The following is an 18,634-nucleotide window of genomic DNA, read 5'->3' as shown; positions in this document are numbered from 1 at the left end:
ACGCATGTTATGAACTTCAAAGTGTGATGTGCATTAGCCATCCACTGAGCAGCATTTTGCAAGATTTTATTATCATGTCAGATAACTCAATTCCTATAATTAAATCATTGTAACTTGCAAAAAGCAAAGAAATGTTGTTCCAAACCAGGGAATTCTCTTCTTTCTAACTTGCAGAAATATGAACTCAGATGTGTGAATTAAAATTAAGGCAACTACATTGGTGTTTAATTGCTTATGGTGTCCCCTGAATACGCAATGATTTTTTGTCTCCGATGCTGTACTAGCCCTTTTCATCCATTCCAATCGTTGTTTATTTCTATTTTTATCTTAGAATTATTTGCGGGTCTCTACCAATGCAGCCCCACCGGCAAAACATGGCTGTGTCAGGGGACTGTATTGATCAGCCAGCAATTTTTAAGCTTTCAATAAGTATTCTTTTGATAGTTCAAAGATTGAGCAGGACTTAATTTTACTTCACACATCTTTGCTCCTACTGATTGCTTCATGTGTGAATGCTTTACTCCACCTATGCTCTGTGAGAAATATGAACTCGACATAACAGAATGCTGGACTATCAAGAAGGACAGTAGATAGTAACAAGTGTTCAACATTAAGGGGATGAATCTTCAGTGGCTGAGTTTGAAAGCTGTGCAAAGCTATAACCAACGGAAAGCATTTAGTCTATAATTCTGTAGCAGGCAGGCAAGCAGAAAGAGATAATTAGCATATATTTTTAGCTTTTGGCAAGGCAACGGAGGAAAATTCTGATAGATTCTGTGCTTATGAAGATCATATCTCAGAAACTACTGACGTGGGCAAACTTCAGAACAAGAATTTGAAGGTAACATTTTAAGGATACCTGCAATACCTGAATATTTTTTGTCTTTGAAGTGTCTGAAAGGCAGAATATGAATTTAAGATTAATAATAAATAATAATAAGAATCCTATTACCACTGCTTGATTTTGTGATACTCACTGGTATGTGTGAAATATATATATATACAGATATATTCAAGTGGTGTATAGGACAACAGTTCAGGAATCCCTCAGTATACAGTACAAAATTAGCACAATAGACTTTAAGGTAATCAATTCTAGTGATTGTCCGTGGTTCAACGCACTGCTACACATATCTTGTCCCACATGTGCTTTGAGATCCTTCCAGTGAGACTTGTTGGATATACCATCAATAAGGCAAGCCTGTCTTATGGACACCAGTGACCGTGCCTTCCCCATAGCAGCTGCTTTGCTATAGAACTCTTTACTGGAAACCTTGCGACTATCGGATTGCAGTAGGTCTTTTAAAACAATGCTGAAAACTCACTTTTTTAAACAGGATTATTTCTGATGTTGAACAGCATACTCCCTTCCAGCCACTAGCTGACCTATATACTTGTTCCCAGCTTCGGGTTTGAACATTGTATATATTGAGATCATTTAGTCTGGTGGCCATGGATCCTTATCTTTTATTGTTTTATTATGATGTTTGATCTTGTATTTATTATTCTACTTACATTTTATGAGTGCATTTTGTACATTGCTTAGAGTGTCAAGCATTAGCGATTAACAAATTTTAAATAAGATAAATATACATGTGGTAACTCTTTGGGATCACCACTAGATGGCCCTTGTTCCAGACCCTGGTCTAAGAGTTTGGATTTAGTATGGATGTGCATTTGTCCAGGACGAATTAGGCAATTTCAATGAAATTGCCTAATTCATCCTGGTTCATCCACCCCAAAAAACGAAGCGGATTTCCCCGTTAGTGTGCGCGAACCCCGAAAATCAAGACGGACGAAAAAAATCGGCCCGAACTGTGGGAAAACTAAATTTCCCACGGCGGGCTGATAACGAAGGCCGAACCAAAAGGTTCACCGAATCACATCCCTAGGATTTAGGCAGAGGAAGGAGGGGTGTACTATTTTTGGAACAGCGCCTCTAATGAGGCTGCTGGAATAGTCAGCATCCTGCCTGTATAAAAACACTGTCATCCAAAAGGAAAACTGTGAACAACACTTTCTTGTTACATCTGAAGACCTCCATCCAGAGCTTTCACCCTGGGAAAAAGAAGTACTTTTGGGAATTGTGCAGTGTTGGTAACCTGTTTAGACCTGTAGAATTTTTGAAGGGGATTTCTGCCCTTAACTAGGTACACTCCTGCCCATCTGAGAAGGTTTAGTTTTTCATGGGTGAGTTCCTTCCCAAGCCCATCTACTGAAAAACACTGGCACAGATAAAAGAGACTTGGAGAACTGAGATAACAAGTTGATGTTTAAGAATTGCTGTGTAGTGCCATAAAATAGCTTTTAGAAGAATTGACACCCATCTGAAAAGTCCAGAGCATTTATTTGACACTCAATTCCCTTCAATATACATTGAAGAGAGAACTTTCCAAGAAAGAAAGAGAGAACCACCCCCATGCCTTGGGCCTTGAAGGATTAATCCTTTCCTCATTAGAAGACTTCAACCCCCAGGGCTGTAGGACAGAGAGAGGATTTAGCCCTGGGACCCTTTGTGACCCCCTGCCTTCTTGGCTAACTACTGGAAGAGGGATTGCATAAGGAAGAAATATGTTCTTGTAATTTTTTATTTCAAAACCTCACACTTCCATTATTAACTTGGAAATGTAGACCTATGTACAAAAAAGAGACACAAGAAGCAACCAAAAATAGAATTTCTTTTAGTTTTTTATTGTGAGATGGTGGGTCAGTTGGATTATCTGCCTCTTTCTGTGATGCCTGTTGATCATCCTACGGATCCCTGAAGAGGTCAAGCATGTTTGTTCCTCTGGAAACTCGACAGCTAAGTTCCTGATCAGAATCTGCAAATCTGCTTCAACATATGTCGAGGCTTCAGTTGATTTGTGATCAACTGATGTGGGGTGGGTGGAGCTCTTTCAACACTCACCTTCATGTTCTGCAAACCATGATGCCTTCTGAATCTTACAAAAATCTCTTTCCTGGCAGTAATGGTTTCCTTTACAGAGTTCTCTCCATGTCCACGCAGTAAGTCTTTCTTTTGACCTCATGCCTTCTGCTGGATTATCACCCTGCTTTTGAGGGCGTGACATTGCTTCTGATCTTCAGTTCATACATGCAATTCTTTCCATGTTTTTCATGGCATCACTCCTAAGAGGTGGGAACCAGCTTTTACTTTGTCTTTGTTTTCACAAATTGCTTTCACTCTGGATGTTGCAACCCTAATGCCTTTGATATTTCAGTCAGTTTTTTTTCTACCAGACTCAGAGTGCCTTACAACTTCAAATTTCACATCTAAAATAATTTATTTTCAATTGTTTGCACTTCTGCACTGACTTTCCAATAACAGAGGCTTTGCAGACATCTCCATTTACTTTTGCTTTGCTGGCTTTGCATGTCACCTACAGGCAGAGTGGCAATATAGGTAGCGCACCAGGACAAATTTCCATTATAACAAATTGCCATTCTGTGTATTGAATTCAGATCCCAAAACGTAAATTCTGTTATAGCAAAGTTCCATTAAATGAGTTGCCTTATAGCAAGGGATTGCTGTATTTGTGTTTTCTGGCTGTGAGAGTGCCATGAATCGTAGCTCTCTTATGTGTAATAACTAATGTATGTGTGGCTTCCAAGCCCTTGAGTGCAGACGATTGATTCCTTCCTCGTGTAAATTTCTCCCTTTGAAAACATCAATTACATATAAACATGTAGGGAAAGCATGTAGAGGCATGGCTTCGGACATGCTTTCCAACATAAAGAGGAAGGGGCATATGTGTGCATGGCTGATGGTAGGTGTGTGACTGTAGATAGGATGGGTGTTTATGTGCTTGGGTGGGTAGGAGGTTATGTGTATATGAGGAGTGTTTGGTGTTATGGGAGGTATGTTTGAGGTATATGTGTAGAGGTGGAGTGTGGGGTGTGGGATGGATTGATATGTGGAGAGTTGAGGAGTGTGAAGGGGGTTGTAGGGTGTATATTTTGGGGGGATATGGATGGGACTCTGTTTGGGGATGTCTTTGTGGGTATAAAGTGTGTGTGGGTGGTGTGAGGTGGATTCATGTGTGGGGTGAGTGTAGGAGGACTAGGGGCTCTGTGGGTAGGAAGGATGTGGGTAAACGGGAGGTGTGTGGGTGGATGTGCGGGAATGGAATATGTGTGTGAATTTTTAATTTGGAGGTGAAATCAAACTCTGGGAATGTTGCAATAAGGCAGAGGATGCAGGAGAGCTTTTTTAGTCTCTATTTTTTTTTTTAAACCTGAATTAACAATGATGTGAATAAAAGGCCAGTGCGCTTTCACTATCCTGAGTACTTCTGAAGAGGCATCCTTGTTAGTTGATGATCAAGAGCGAGGGCTCACTGCTCATTGTTCTTTTAAACAGGGCTGCTTTACAAGAAGCTGATCCCCTCCAGATCTCTGCCGCACTGCAGTAAGAAGAACTGCCCCTCTGCCTCGATGAGCATGTCACCAGGGCTGGAATGCATTTACTCCGTTTTCATTCCGTTTTTGCTGTCAGAGATGAATATTTGCAATTACCTGCAGGGGAACCTGTATCGTCCAGATATGTAAGAATTAAATCCTAATCGTGTTACAGATATAAATGCATGGGGCAGTTTCCAAAGATACACCATTAAGTGGCTTTGTGGGATTTTAGGTGGCTAAGTCATGTGCACAGAAATGGACCTTTAAGACTGCATCGGAATATCAGATGGCTTGCCGCAATAAATTTACTATTGACTCAGACATTTTTGAAGATTAGCATCTAATCACAAGGCCATATCTCTGACCACCAGCCTTTACAGAGGCTTATGGTTTGCCCTTTACTACTTCTGCCTTGAAAAAATGTATTCTAATTTAATTTCATTTTCATAATTTCTAGATTGCCCTTCCTCACTAATATCACAAGGAGATGGTGCACAAAGTAAAATATTCAGCAAGACACACATGGGGACAATCATAAGATGCCATGCAAACAGTTAAAACCGAAACCTTCATCTCAGTGAGAAAGCCCAGAAGTCAGTGGTTCGAATGATCAAGAAACCACACGAGGTTATGGAAGGGCCAAGTCTGCAGACACTTTCTGAATGTCTGATAATTTGGTTCCTGCCTCAAGGCACCAGGTTAGCTGATTCTAAAATATGGTAAAAGCCCTGGACTTGATTCTGATATGCCTAAACATTTTTTTTCTATTTACAGAAATACTTTGGTTTGAGTTCGGCCCCTGAAGCAGGTGTTTGAAACTGAAACACGCTGGCAGTGACAGGCTTCCTGTGTTACAACAATTGGTGGTGCTCCTAAGAAGATTTCTCAGTTGTGCGCAATCATCATAAGGCTATAGCCACAGAGAGACTATCAGTATTTTGTTCAGAGATTTTTGTTGATCCATTTCAAATGTGTTTCTTAAATGCTTGCAAAAATATATAAAAAAAAATGTAGACTGTTTCACATTATCATTGTTATATGATTAGAATGGTACCTAAGCTGATGCTGATCTCCAGCATTTTACCAGTTTTTCAGTGGCTTGGGCTGGTGTTTATGATAACAATGAAGTCAGTGGAAGGTAACTTTGCTTGCTCTCTCTATGTTCTACTCTGCGTAATTAAAGATTGCTAGATGGAATATGGAAAAAAGCTTCTTGGCTAAACTGGGATATTTAGTGGTGCTGCTGTGCTGCTAAATAAAATATACTTGGATATCTTTGAGTTAGCTGGATAAGTTTATCTGGCTAACTTTAGACCTACTCAATAGCAGGACTAACTTATCCGGCTAACTTAGACCTAGATTTATCAAATTGCTATAAATATTGTGGAGATAGTGCCTGCAATAAAAAGGGGGTGGTTAGGCTAATTTTCCTGCTACCGCATCGCATAGGGATTTTCCACAACCACGATACATTTATCGCACCCCAAGTTATTTTCACATCGCACACTAAGCAATTCACCCAAGGAGCATTACTGACTGATAAGGTTTTATTGTAATTCAGGCTGCTGACTAGAGAGAGAGAGAGAGAGAGTTGCTCACATACAAGTTAATTACTTATACCACTGGAAGAGGGGGCACTAGTAACTCGGGGTGAGGTTTGGGGGATAGGCAGGGGCGGATTGGACTATCGGGGCTTTGGGCATGCCCCGGTGGACTGGTCAACCCAATAACATGGTTGGTGTTGGTCACAGGGATTCCCATGCCTGTGGAGCCGGTGCAACCAACATCAGGCCGTGCAGCAGTTGTTCTTTGATGGTGAGAGCCTCCCCTGAGGCTCTCCTCTCCCATTTGCCCACTTGTTTTTTTTCCTTCGCGGTGGCAGTGGCTGCAGCTGTTGTTGCTACCGCCCCATCCTACCACAACTACCTGCAATAGCAGCGGATCCTCTCACCCTCCCCTCCCCCATGCTTCAGTGGCAGTGGGAAACATTGGGGCCACCTCCATTCATTGCTTGTGCTTCTCCCAGCGAGAAGCAGCCACCAGAGCTCCTGCTGCTGCTGTAATGCTTTTTTCTGCTTTTTTTTTGCTGTTGGGCTCCTCTCATCCATAGCAAACAATAATAATTTTAAAACTGCATTGGGACCTTGCAGCCTGCACCTTCCCCCAGGCCAAGGAACACATTCTACCTCCACATCAATAGGCCATCCACGCGACCCTGCCTGGAATTCTCTCTAACCATCAATCGGGCCACTACAGTAAAAATCGCGGGAGAGCGGGCAAGCGAGCGCTCTCCCGGTGCGCGCACAGGATACTCTCCTATGCGCGCGATACAGTAAATTAATTTATTTAAATTAGGGTCCGCGGTAAAAAGAGGCGCTAGGGACACTAGCGCGTCCCTAGCACCTCTTTTTGGACAGGAGCAGCGGCTGTCAGCGGGTTTGACAGCCGACGCTCAATTTTGCCAGCGTTGTTTCTCGTGCCCGCTGACAGCCATGGGTTCGGAAACCGGATGCCGGCAAAATTGAGCGTCCAGTTTTCAACCCGCGAGCCGCGGGCCCATTTAAAAATTTTTTTTTATTTTTTACTTTTTTTAACTTTTGGGGCCTCCGACTTAATATCGCCATGATATTAAGTCGAAGGGTGCACAGAAAAGCAGTTTTTACTGCTTTTCTGTGTACTTCCCCAGCGCCGGCAGAAATTAACACCTACCTTTGGGTAGGCGCTAATTTCTTAAAGTAAATTGTGCGGCTTGGCTGCACATTTTACTTACTGTATTGCACGGGAATGACTAATAGGGCCATCAACATGCATTTGCATGTTGCGGGCGCTATTAGTCTCGGGGGGGTTAGACGCGTGTTTTCAACGCACCATTACCCCTTACTGAATAAGGAGTAAAGCTAGCACGTCAAAAACGTGCATCCAAATGCCGGTTAACAGTGTGCTCCGTCAGAGCGCACTGTACTGTATCGGCCTGAATGTAAGTAAAAACATTTTTTTTTTGCATGTGAGCTAATCGCAGGATAAATGTGCATGAGAATGTGACAGTCAGTAAGCATGTTTGTCAGTTGGAGCGAGTGTGTATGTGAGAGAATCTAAGTGTGTAAATGTGTTAGTGAGCCAACCTCTTCTGGTGGGAACTTATACATTCAGCTCATGTGCACACCAGCGGCTCATCCACCGCAGGCATGAGGGCGAGGGAAGGTGATCTGCAGGCGACAGTGTGATTTGAGCATCCCTACAGATGGGCACTGTGGACATTTGCCTAGCATGCCCACCCCTTAATCTGACCCTGAGTAAGCATGTTTGTGAGAGAATCAGTGAGCGTGTGAGTGAGAATGAACGTGTGCATGTTTTATATAAGAGGGAGAGAGAGGAGAAAATCTGTGCACACCCTCTACCCCTGACTAATCCACAATAATCTCAGAGTGCGAAGAGAGCATCGGGGATGGCTGCCTGTTCCTGTAGGAGCCTCGGAGGTGGCCCGACGCCGCAGGTGAGTGACTGGCCCCGGTTGCGGACCGCTGCGGCCGGCGGCCATGACAGCAGGATCCTCGGAGACAGCCGGATGCCGTGGGTGGGTCGTCGGCCCCAGTTGTGGACCACCATGGCCAGCGGCCATAACAGAGACTTTTCCGAAAGGATGGGCTCCACCTTAACCAAAATGGAACCAAGCTGCTGGCACTAACTTTTAAAAAGGAGAAGGAGCAGCTTTAAAACTAGAACAAGGGGGAAAGCCAATAGTCAATCAGCAGTGCATGGTTCAGAGAAATGTATCCTTGAAAGATACTAATGAAACAGGAGAGTTAGGGCATCCCAACAGAGAGGTTCCAATAAAACGTAGTCCACATGCCTATATGTAAAACATTAATTGAGCTAAAGATTTCCAAATTATCCCTAAGAACTGAAAAGCAAGTTGTTAATACGAACAAAAAACACACTTTGAAATGTCTGAATGCCTATTCCAGAAGTCTAAGAAGTAAGATGGGACAGTTAGAGACTATAGCAGTAAATGATGAGAATCACATAATTGGCTTCACAGAGACCTGGTGGAAGGAGGATAACCAATGGGACAGTGCTATATCAGGGTACAAATTATATTGCAATGATAGGGAGGATCAACTTGGTGGAGGTGTGGCACTTTATGTCCAGGAGTGTATAGAGTCCAACGGGATAAAGATTATACAAGAGACTAAATACTCACTAGAATCTATATGGGTAGAAATCCCACGCGTGTTGGGTAAGAATATAGTGATAGGAGTATACTACTGTTCACCTGGACAAAATGGTCGGACAGATGATGAAATGCTAAGAGAAATCAGCGAAGCTAACCAACTTGGCAGTGCAATAATAATAGGAGATTTCAATTACCCCAATATTGACTGGGTAAATGTAACATCAGGACATGCAAGAGACATAAAGTTCCTCGATGTCATAAATGACTGCTTCATGGAGCAATTGGTTCAGGAACCAATGAGAGAGGGAGCTATTTTAGATGTAATTCTTAGTGGAATGCAGGATTTGGTGGGAGAGGTAACGGTGGTGGTGGGGCCACTTGGCAATAGTATCATAACATGATCAAATTTAAATTAATTTATTTATTTAATAGCTGGAAGGGGGACAATAAGTAAATCTACAGCTCTAACGCTAAATTTTCAAGCGGGAAACTTTGATAAAATGAGGAAAATAGTTAGAAAAAAACTGAAAGGTGCAGCTGCAAAGGTTAAAAGTGTTCAAAATACAATCTTAGACGCGCAGTCCAGATGTATTCCACGCATTAAGAAAGTTGAAAGGAAGGCAAAACGATTACTGGCATTGTTAAAAGGTGAGGTGAAAGAGACTATTTTAGCCAAAAAAAATCCTTCAAAAATTGGAAGAAGGAGCCATCTGAAGAAAATAGGATAAAGCATAAGCATTGTCAAGTTAAGTGTAAAACATTGATAAGTCAGGTGAAGAGAGAATTTGAAATGAAGTTGGCCGTAGAGGCAAAAACTCATAATAAAAACTTTTCAAAATATATCCGAAGCAAGAAACCTGTGAGGGAGTCTGTTGGACCGTTAGATGACCGAGGGGTTAAAGGGGCTCTTAGGGAAGATAAGGCCATTGCAGAAAGACAAAATTAATTCTTTGCTTCCGTGTTTACTAATGAGGATGTTGGGGAGAAACCAGTTCTGGAGTGTTATGTTTAAGGAAGGATGTGAACCCTGGGCTGAGATGAGAGTTGTCTCCACCCACAGGGAGGAGCCCTGTGAGCCTCACCGTCAGCAGGCGCAACCTCAGTGGCATGGGACACAGCTAGAAGTGGAGACTATTATATTGGAAGGAAAAAGTAATGTCCACAGAATGGAGATAAAGTAGTACAGTCCTGGGCAATGGGAATTACCCAGAGTGAGTCACAGCTGAGAAGATCCGGTAGTGGCCCGCGGAGCGGGGTATGCCGAGGATGTCTGTACAGTAGATGTTGAAGAACTGGTAGCGATGCCGGAACCCGGAAGTGGCTCCTGTAGATGATGTTTAGGTATTCTGTAGAGCAGGAAAGCTGAATGACTTCCACTGAAGAAATGCAGTAGTGGCCCGAGGGTCGGGGTATGCTGCGTGGAATCCACAATGTATAGTAGAAGTCTGTAGAGGTACTCACAATAGATGGTTCCTGGAGAGAGATAGAGATCTGAGAAGCTGATCTAGTAGCGGTCAGGCAGGAAGGCCCTCTGAGGAGTGGATAGCCGGGAATGTAGGGGAGCCCCCGAGGAGCGGATACTCAGAGCATCCGGATGTCAAGACCGAATCAGGAACAGGAAGTCCTTGAGAGTGGAGAGATTAACAAGACGTAACTCCGAAGAAACCTGAAGTGCAGGGAGCTGATGGCCTCTGTAGAGAATGGAGTGGCCTGCAGCGCAGGTTAAGTGTCATGACTCCTACTATGAAGAATGTGGTAGTGGCCTGAGGGAACGGGGTACCGCAGAGGATGGCAATAGGTAGTAGGAAAGGAAGAAGTCCGAAATAGGTACTCACTACGGATGTTCCAGAAGAAGTCCAAGGTAGAAAGACCCTCCAAGGAGTGGATACTCTAGAACATGGAAGGGCCCCCGAGGAGTGGGTATCCGGAGTGTTCACAAGCCAGGTCAGGAACTGGAACTGGAAGCGCAACGTGAGGAAGAATTCAGCAATGAAGAGACTCCTTGCTAACTCAAGGAGAAGAAGGCAAGAAGGAGTTTAAATAACCTGCCTTTAGTGACGTCATCCACAGGGGTAGGCCCAGGGTTCCCGCCCTGGGCTCTTTAAATGTCATCCCAGTGGAGCACGCGCGCTCATAGGGAGGTCCAGGAGGCAGAGCTCAGCGTGACGGCAGAGTCCCTGTGGTGATCCAAGGCCTTCTGCCCGCGGGGTAGGCTGTGAAGTGGCACGATGCGATGAGGGGTGCTCCGACATCCAGCAATGCAGCGGGGAGACAGGCCAGCCAGGAGGTGAGCGAGATGGTTTTCAAGGGTGATGAGTCAGACGAACTGAACCAAATCACTGTGAACCTGGAAGATGTAGTAGACCAGATTGGCAAACTAAAGAGTAGCAAATAATCTGGACTGGGTGGTATGCATCCTAGGGTACTGAAGGAACTAAAAAATGAAATTTCTGATTTATTAGTTAAAATTTGTAACCTATCATTAAAATCATCCATTGTACCTGAAGACTGGAGGGTGGCCAATATAACCTCAATATTTAAAAAGGGCTGCAGGGGCGATCCGGGAAACTAAGACCAGTGAGCCTGACTTCAGTGTGGGGAAAAATAGTGGAAACTATTATAAAGGTCTAAAGATCAAAACTGTACAGCATATAGAAAGACATGGTTTAATGGAACACAGTCAACATGGATTTACTCAAGGGAAGTCTTGCCTAACAAATCTGCTTCATTTTTTGAAGGGGTTAATAAACATGTGGATAAAGGTGAACCGGGGGAATGGCTAAAAATCAGAAGGCGTTTGACAAAGTTCCTCATGAGAGGCTTCTACGAAAACTAAAAAGTCATGAGATGGGAGGCAATGTCCTTTTGTGGATTACAAACTGGTTAACAGGAAACAGAGAGTAGGATTAAATGGTCAATTTTCTCAGTGGAAAAGGGTAAACAGTGTAAACAGTGGAGTGCCTCAGGGATCTGTACTTGGACTGGTGCTTTTCAATATATTTATAAATTATCTGGAATGGAATACGACGAGTGAGGTTATCAAATTTGTGGACGATACAAAATTATTCAGAGTAGTTAAATCACAAGCGGACTGTGATACATTACAGGAGGACCTTGCAAGACTAGAAAATTTGGCATCCAAATGGCAGCTGAAATTTAATGTGGACAAGTGCAAGGTATTGCATATAGGGAAAAACAACCCTTGCTGTAGTTACACGATGTTAGGTTCCATATTAGGAGCTACCACCCAGGAAAAAGATCTAGGCATCATAGTGGATAATACTTTGAAATCGTCAGCTCAGTGTGCTGCAGCAGTCAAAAAAATCAAACAAAATGTTAGGAATTATTAGGAAGGGAATGGTTAATAAAACAGAAAATGTCATAATGTCTGTGACCACACCTTGAATACTGTGTACAATTTTGGTTGCTGCATCTAAAAAAAGATATAGTTACAATGGAGAAGGTACAGAGAAGGGCAACCAAAATGATAAAGGGGATGGAACAGCTCCCTTATGAGAAAGGCTGAAGAGGTTAGGGCTGTTCAGCTTGGAGAAGAGACTTCTGAGCGGAATATGATAGAGGTCTTTAAGATTATGAGAGGTCTTGAATGAGTAGATGTGAAGCGGTTATTTACACTTTCGGATAATAGAAGGACTAGGGAGCTTTCCATGAAGGGCTGGATTTTCTAGAAATCCTTAGAAAATCCGGTGGTCACAGGGGGCGGGGGGGGGGCGAAACGGGGGTGGTGGTCCTGCGCTAGCCGGCAGCGATCGCACTGCCGCGGTGTGATCGCTGCCGGCATCGTGCCGAATAACTACACCATGGGCCTTATTTTCTAAGGCTATCGCAGGCTTGCGCTAGCAGCGCAAACCTGCGATAGCTAGCAAAGGTAGCGCACGCCTGCGCTACCCAGATCAGGGCGGAGTCGGCCCCGGAAGAGGAGGAGTCGGGGCGTCACCGGGGCCGACTCTGCGAGGATGGCATGTACAGCGAAAAGGTAAGGAGTCTTTTCGCTGCCTATTTCACGCCCAATAACTACACCTTTTATGATCGTGGTGGTGCGATTGCTGCCGGCTAGCACAGGACTGCCGCCCCCCGTTTTGCCCCCCCTGCCCCCTGTGACCACCGGATTTTCTAAGTTCTGCAAACTTAGAAAATCCAGCCCCATAAAAGATGTCGTTATTGTTACCGGGGAGTGCTAGGAGAGCGGTCCCCCTTAGAGGGAGTGTGCCCTTGGATCCCTGGCACGATCCTGCACCAAAGATAGGTGTAGCGTGGGCCCGACCCCAGCCGAACCTGCCTGCCTCTGGAACCAACATATGGAGTGTTGGTAATGAACAGTGCTCCGAGCGTTCCCAGCCCTTTTGGACCTGCCGCTGGGATGGCAAGAGGCAGCAGGCCGGACTCAAGGCGTGGGCAGACGAAGGCTCAAAAACAGGAGACGAAGACTCGGGAACCACAGACTGTAGACGTAGGCTCTCAAGCAAGGTACTGTAGACGTAGACTCTGAAACAAGCAGGGAGGTTCAGACGTTGGCACTGTCCGTCAGGGTGCCCTACACAGCCAGTACGACTGGTCTGGTCACGGACCACCCTGTCCCACAACCATGGAGCGGAAGCAGCACAGGAAGGTAGAATGCTGCACAAAGCAGTTCAGGGAAATGTACTGCACACCGGCAGTCTAAAGCGATACTGCACACCGGCAGTCTAAAGCAGGTCACTGCACTCCGGCAGTCAGAAGCAAGTTAAAAACATCAGGGTCAGGAACAAACGCCAAGGAATGTAAGCCGCCCCCGAGGCGACAGTTTTACTTCTTTGTACACCGGTGTGATATGTATATTATACAGGAACGTCGGTTTATAAAAACTAAAAATAAATAAATAAATACATCATGAAACTTCAGGGCGTGCAAGACACGGACACCAGGCTGAAGCAAATACGGAGGCCTGACAGAGCGCTGGAAACGGAGACATTTTATTTATTTATTTATTTAACAGTTTTATATACCGACCTTCATAGTAAATAACCATATCGGATCGGTTTACAATTAACAAGAATAAAACTGGGGTAACTATTCAAGTAAACGAAAGATAAACAGTAGGTAGGAGTGAGTCAAAAAGTTACAATCAACAGGGAAGAGAACTTGGAAGCTTGCAACAAGCTGGAAAGAAGATAAGGCAGGAAATAAATATGAAGTGATACCATAGGGCATCAAGGGAGGTGTAACTCAAATGCAAGGCAAAGCATGAGTGCTTTTATAGCCGAGAAGCAGGCAACTCCCTGGGAGGAGTCCAGATGGTCCGCCCCTCGCTGGCTCCATAAGAGTGGAGAGGAGCTGCAGGCCCGCCCCTTAAGAGAAAGGCATGGCCCATACCAGAGCATCCAAGCTGCAGTGGAACAGGCCTCAAGTAGGCCCCAAACAACACCGAAGGCTTCCCAGGCCGAGGAGCAGGATTCGGACAATTGCTCAGGCGAGGCCCTGGTTTTGGAGCAGCCTCCAGAAAAAAGGTGAGATGCCTCCTGTGGCGCAGCTACAGGAGGAATCATAACAGTTATTGGGCGCGAAATAGGCAGCGAAAAGGCTCCTTACGTTTTCACTGTCCGTGCCATCCTCGCAGAGTCGGTCCCGGTGACGCCCCTGACTCCTCCTCTTGTGGGGCCGACTCCGCCCCGATGTAGGTAGCACAGGCATGCGCTACCTTTGCTAGCTATCGCAGGCTTGTGCTGTTATGTTCTTAAAGTCTCATTTTTGAAACATGGTTACCCAGCAGCTGTGATACATAAAAAGGTAAATTTTAAAAGGGTTATGCGGATAAGTTATGCGCGTAAACCTTTCAAAACCCCCTGCGCGCGTCGAGCCTATTTTGCATAGGCTCAGCGGCACGTGCAAGCCCCGGGACGTGCGTAAGTCCCGGGGCTTTCCTGGGGGGCTTTCCTGGGGGGGTGTTGGGCCGTGTCGGGGCGTGTTGGGGGGCGTGTCGCAGTGGCGTGTCATTTGGGGGTGTGCCCGCAGGTGTGGTTCCGGGGCATTTCGGGGGCGTGGCTGAGGCCTCCGAAATCGCTCCCAGGCCGGGGAATCGCGCAGAGGTGGCTGGCCAGGGCAGGGGTAACTTTCACGATAAAGGTAGGGGGTGTAGATAGGGCTGGGGGTGTGGGTTAGGTAGGGGAAGGGAGGAGAAGGTGGGGGGAGGCCGAAGGAAAGTTCTCTCCGAGGCCGCTCCGATTTCGGAGCGGCCTCGGAGGGAACGGGCAGCGTGCGCAGGGCTCGCAAGGGGGTGCACAAATGTGCACCCCCTTGCGCGCGCCGACCCCGGATTTTTATAAGATAAGCATGGCTACACGCGTATCTTATATTATCCGGCGTACTTTTCTAAAATCTACCCCAAAGTGTACAAGAGGGCAAGATGGGTTAATCGTGACCTTCTGTTGCAGCCCAGTAGTAAGGACAAACAAGTCTGGATTACATGTGTATTACCATATTTACCGGGTATGTATAAAATAATACAGCACAGTATTAAAAAACATTGGCATAATTTTTTTACAGTCTTATCCAATGTTTCATAACTTGATGATTTTTGCTTTCAGCCAGGGCAGGACTATACAAGACATCACTGTGAGATTGGAGTTCGGCAACACTAGTGGGCATTCTGATGAAGCCTCTGGTCCTACTTGTGGGAAATGTTCAGTTTGCCCACAATCGTTCCAGGATTCAGTATTACCTTTTGACAGTTTGTCAAGATACCGGCTACATGCCTCTGTGCCTTATGTGATTAAAGGGGTTGTGTACCTGCCACCTAGTATACGTGGAAAAGACAACCAGCGTCCTTAAGACTATGACTGAGCACTGCAGTTTGATTTACCTGGCAGAAACTGGAAGCCCTGTTAGTGGCTCATTGTTTAGCTTGCAGCCATTCTTTTTCTGATTTTGTGTTTCAGTATTGGAGCAAGTCAAGCCTCATCCACGGTGATTATGACACTTTTTTAAAGAAAAATGGACAACATTGGAATTATTGCTTGAGCTCTGAACAGCCACACAGCTTGAACAAGGAAATTGAATAGGCCGTGTGCTAAATTGTGTCTTCCATCTTTGGTTTAGATTTAGTGCCTTGAGAATGCTGTGTGTTGGTTTTGATTGGTTGTACATCAAAAAAAGGGAGGAGTTATTGCAGTATTTAACCTATGGCATCGTAGGCAGTTCATTTAGAGCTAGCCACCATTTTTTTGAATAAAGTTTTTGTGGGGATGCCAAGTAGGCTATGTGAGTCTGTTTTTTTGTCCTATTGATATGGTTTGCGTGGGCACTCATTTTTACTGATAATGAATAAAGTTGTATATTTTTATTGTTTCAGGTAAATTGATTCCCTGATGTAGGTGTTTACACGCCAAAACATGGTCTCATGTCGGTTCGGCATTCTATCTTGAATGAACACAGCTTTCTTCACGGAGTTACTACGTTTTCTTTTGAGCTAAGTATTTTTTGAGAGTTTTTCCTTAGCTGAGTATATAGAGTTTTGTATATGTTTTTGAGTTGATATTCATTTTTTTAGATCCAGCAAATGAACGAGAGCATTGTATGCCTAATATCGGACACCATTTGCAACTCATTGTGAGGCAAGAGATGGTAGATTGCATTCTGGCACTATATTAGTATCTGATGCTGTGTTCATATTGGCAAACGTCTTATAAAAAAGCCCATAATGTTAAAATAAGAGTAAGTGAATCCCAGCCAGTGACCTGTAGAATGACTTTATACTCCCAGAGGATGAGAGACACAGCTCAAACGCCAGTAGGAATGTCTCATTACAATGCTATCTTTCTCTTGCCATATTTCACGTAATGTACAGGGACTACATTTCAGTTATATGGCTGTGTTCCTCTGACACTGCCTGCTGCTAATAAGCAGGAATCTGATAGACTATTGGAGCTGAGATGTGAGAACTTGATAGTTTAAGGTTATACCTAGAAACAAACTTCTGCACATCAGAAAACTCTCTGTCCCCTTCTTTAGACAAAACCACCAATTACTTTGGCATTTATATATAGCACATTACACAGAGGTACAATGAGTCCCTTCCCCAGAGAGCTTGCAAAGTGGTACCTGAGGCACAAAGAATGTCATGGGAGGAGGAGGATCTGGACCCAGGTTTCTTGGTTCTTACCACATTGCTCTATTCCTTAGTCCCTTGCTCTTTTGACTGCCATTAACGTACCACGGCTCCCATTATTTGCAGTGGGAACTTTGTTTTTACTGATATCACGCATTAATGCACATTAAATAGATCTCTTGGTTTGAAGAGCAAAATATTTTGATAAAGCAAAATGTTTCATATATACTCTTTTCACAGTTCACTGGTCTGCTAGTGATTTGGCATAATCTATTGCTACTTGTGAAGTATTTTTAGGCAACTCAAAATGAAATTTAACAGGGTGTATGTACCAAGGAAAGCTTAGGAGCTGCAACTTCCTCTCATCTAGTTTTCATCTGAGTTAATGCTCCATTACATGAAGCCTTTTTGCAAGACGCTCTCGTGGTCTTCAGCATTGTGATTAGGTAGCAGTCCCCTCTGGAGTCAAGGGTTCAAATCTCAGTTCTGATAACCATAAATCATTGGAGTTTATTCCTGAAGTCCAGCAATAGGGCAGCTGCCTCAAGGCTCCTTGTATGGGAATACGAAAGCAAGCAAAAAGGCTGCACTAGTCTTGCTTTTCATCCAAATAGGAAAGTGATCTGGAGGTCATCATCTCTGATGGCCTCAAGGTAGCAATCAGGGTGACAAAGCAGTTGGGAAAGCAAATACTATACTCAGGTGTATAAAGAACAGTTATCACTAGTGGAAAGAGGGGCACACAGGTATCTGTGATACCTGTTACACAGTGGCACTAAGGAAAATGTGAAATTCAGAATATGTCTGTAGGAAAGGACCATTTGGGTGCAAAAGCAACATCGAGAATTTGTGAACTGCCACTTTTAACATCTAGGATTATTATATCATTAATGGTATGATTCCTCTGTGAGCTTCCTGTAAAATTACAGGAAGAACAAGTTGAAAGTCTCATTCTAGATAACCTCGGTTCAACCCGCATGCATTTCATGCACTTCTTTTCTAAAGGTGCCCCTCTCACACTCCTCCGAAGCCACTCACCAATGTTGTGAAGTGAAAAAGTCTGATGTCACTCCCCCACAAAAAAACTTACTTCTACACAAATAGGGAGATTCATTAAGCTGTCATAGTTTATCATGGGAGGGGCCAAATATTGGGGGGGGGGGGGAGTTGTCTCATGATATTTACCCCTCCCTGACAAATTATTACGGCATTATTGTGGCATGATTTTTTATCTTGGCACAAATACACGACAAAAAATCACACCATTGTAAGGGGCCTTCCCACACGATGGTGGTCCACCTTGATTAAGGCTGTAATTGCTTAAAGGGCCACAACGTTTTTTTTGTTTTTTTGGCCCAGGAGAAAGAGCTGGAGTCTTCTTCAGCAGAGTCAGCTGCATTTAAACTGAAAGTGCCGGGCTGCCATGAGCGGGAGGAGGTGGCAGGGTGTCGGGGAAGTCAGAGCGATCAGCTGTTGAGTTGATCGCTGCTTCTCTGGGCTTCCCTGTTGCCATCGCTGCCTCGTAAGGGACTGCCCGAGGGCTGCAGGACCTGGGGATCTCCTGGCAGCACAGAATGAAAGCCACATGACTTTGGGACCAGAGAAGCAACTGCTGAAACTGCTGCGATCACTTTGGGCCTGAGGGAACTACTGGGCCAGCCAAAAATAAATTAATATGCCTGCGTCACTGTACAAATGATGGAGGTGGCAGTGGGGAAAGCTGCCATTGCACTGAGTGAAGGAATCGCGGCACCGGGGGCTTTAGGAAAGCCCAGGTGCTTTACATGGAGGCAGATAACCCACCAATGATGTCACTAGTGACATCAGTGGGAGGCGGCCAGCACAGTGCCTGAAGGTACAATTTAGAGTAAAACAAAAACTGGGAAATAAGTAAATGTAAGGTTTGAAACCATGGTGATTTTTATGGCAGGCATGCAGTAAAGGCTGCCACTAAA

The 18,634-nt window shown here is 44.6% G+C and overlaps 1 long non-coding RNA gene across 1 annotated transcript; it reads left to right on the top strand.

The window, feature by feature from the left end:
- The first annotated feature begins 4,364 nt into the window (after positions 1 to 4,364).
- LOC115091542 lies at positions 4,365 to 5,622 on the top strand. Its single transcript, XR_003856761.1, has 3 exons — positions 4,365 to 4,544; positions 4,859 to 5,099; positions 5,176 to 5,622. It is a non-coding gene; the product is annotated as an uncharacterized LOC115091542 (long non-coding RNA).
- The last annotated feature ends 13,012 nt before the right edge of the window (positions 5,623 to 18,634 follow it).

This window comes from Rhinatrema bivittatum, chromosome 5 (assembly GCF_901001135.1).
Source record: "Rhinatrema bivittatum chromosome 5, aRhiBiv1.1, whole genome shotgun sequence".
Lineage (NCBI taxonomy): Eukaryota > Metazoa > Chordata > Amphibia > Gymnophiona > Rhinatrematidae > Rhinatrema > Rhinatrema bivittatum.
Note: the sequence above shows the minus strand (reverse complement) of the source record. Positions and strands in the feature narration are given on the sequence as shown.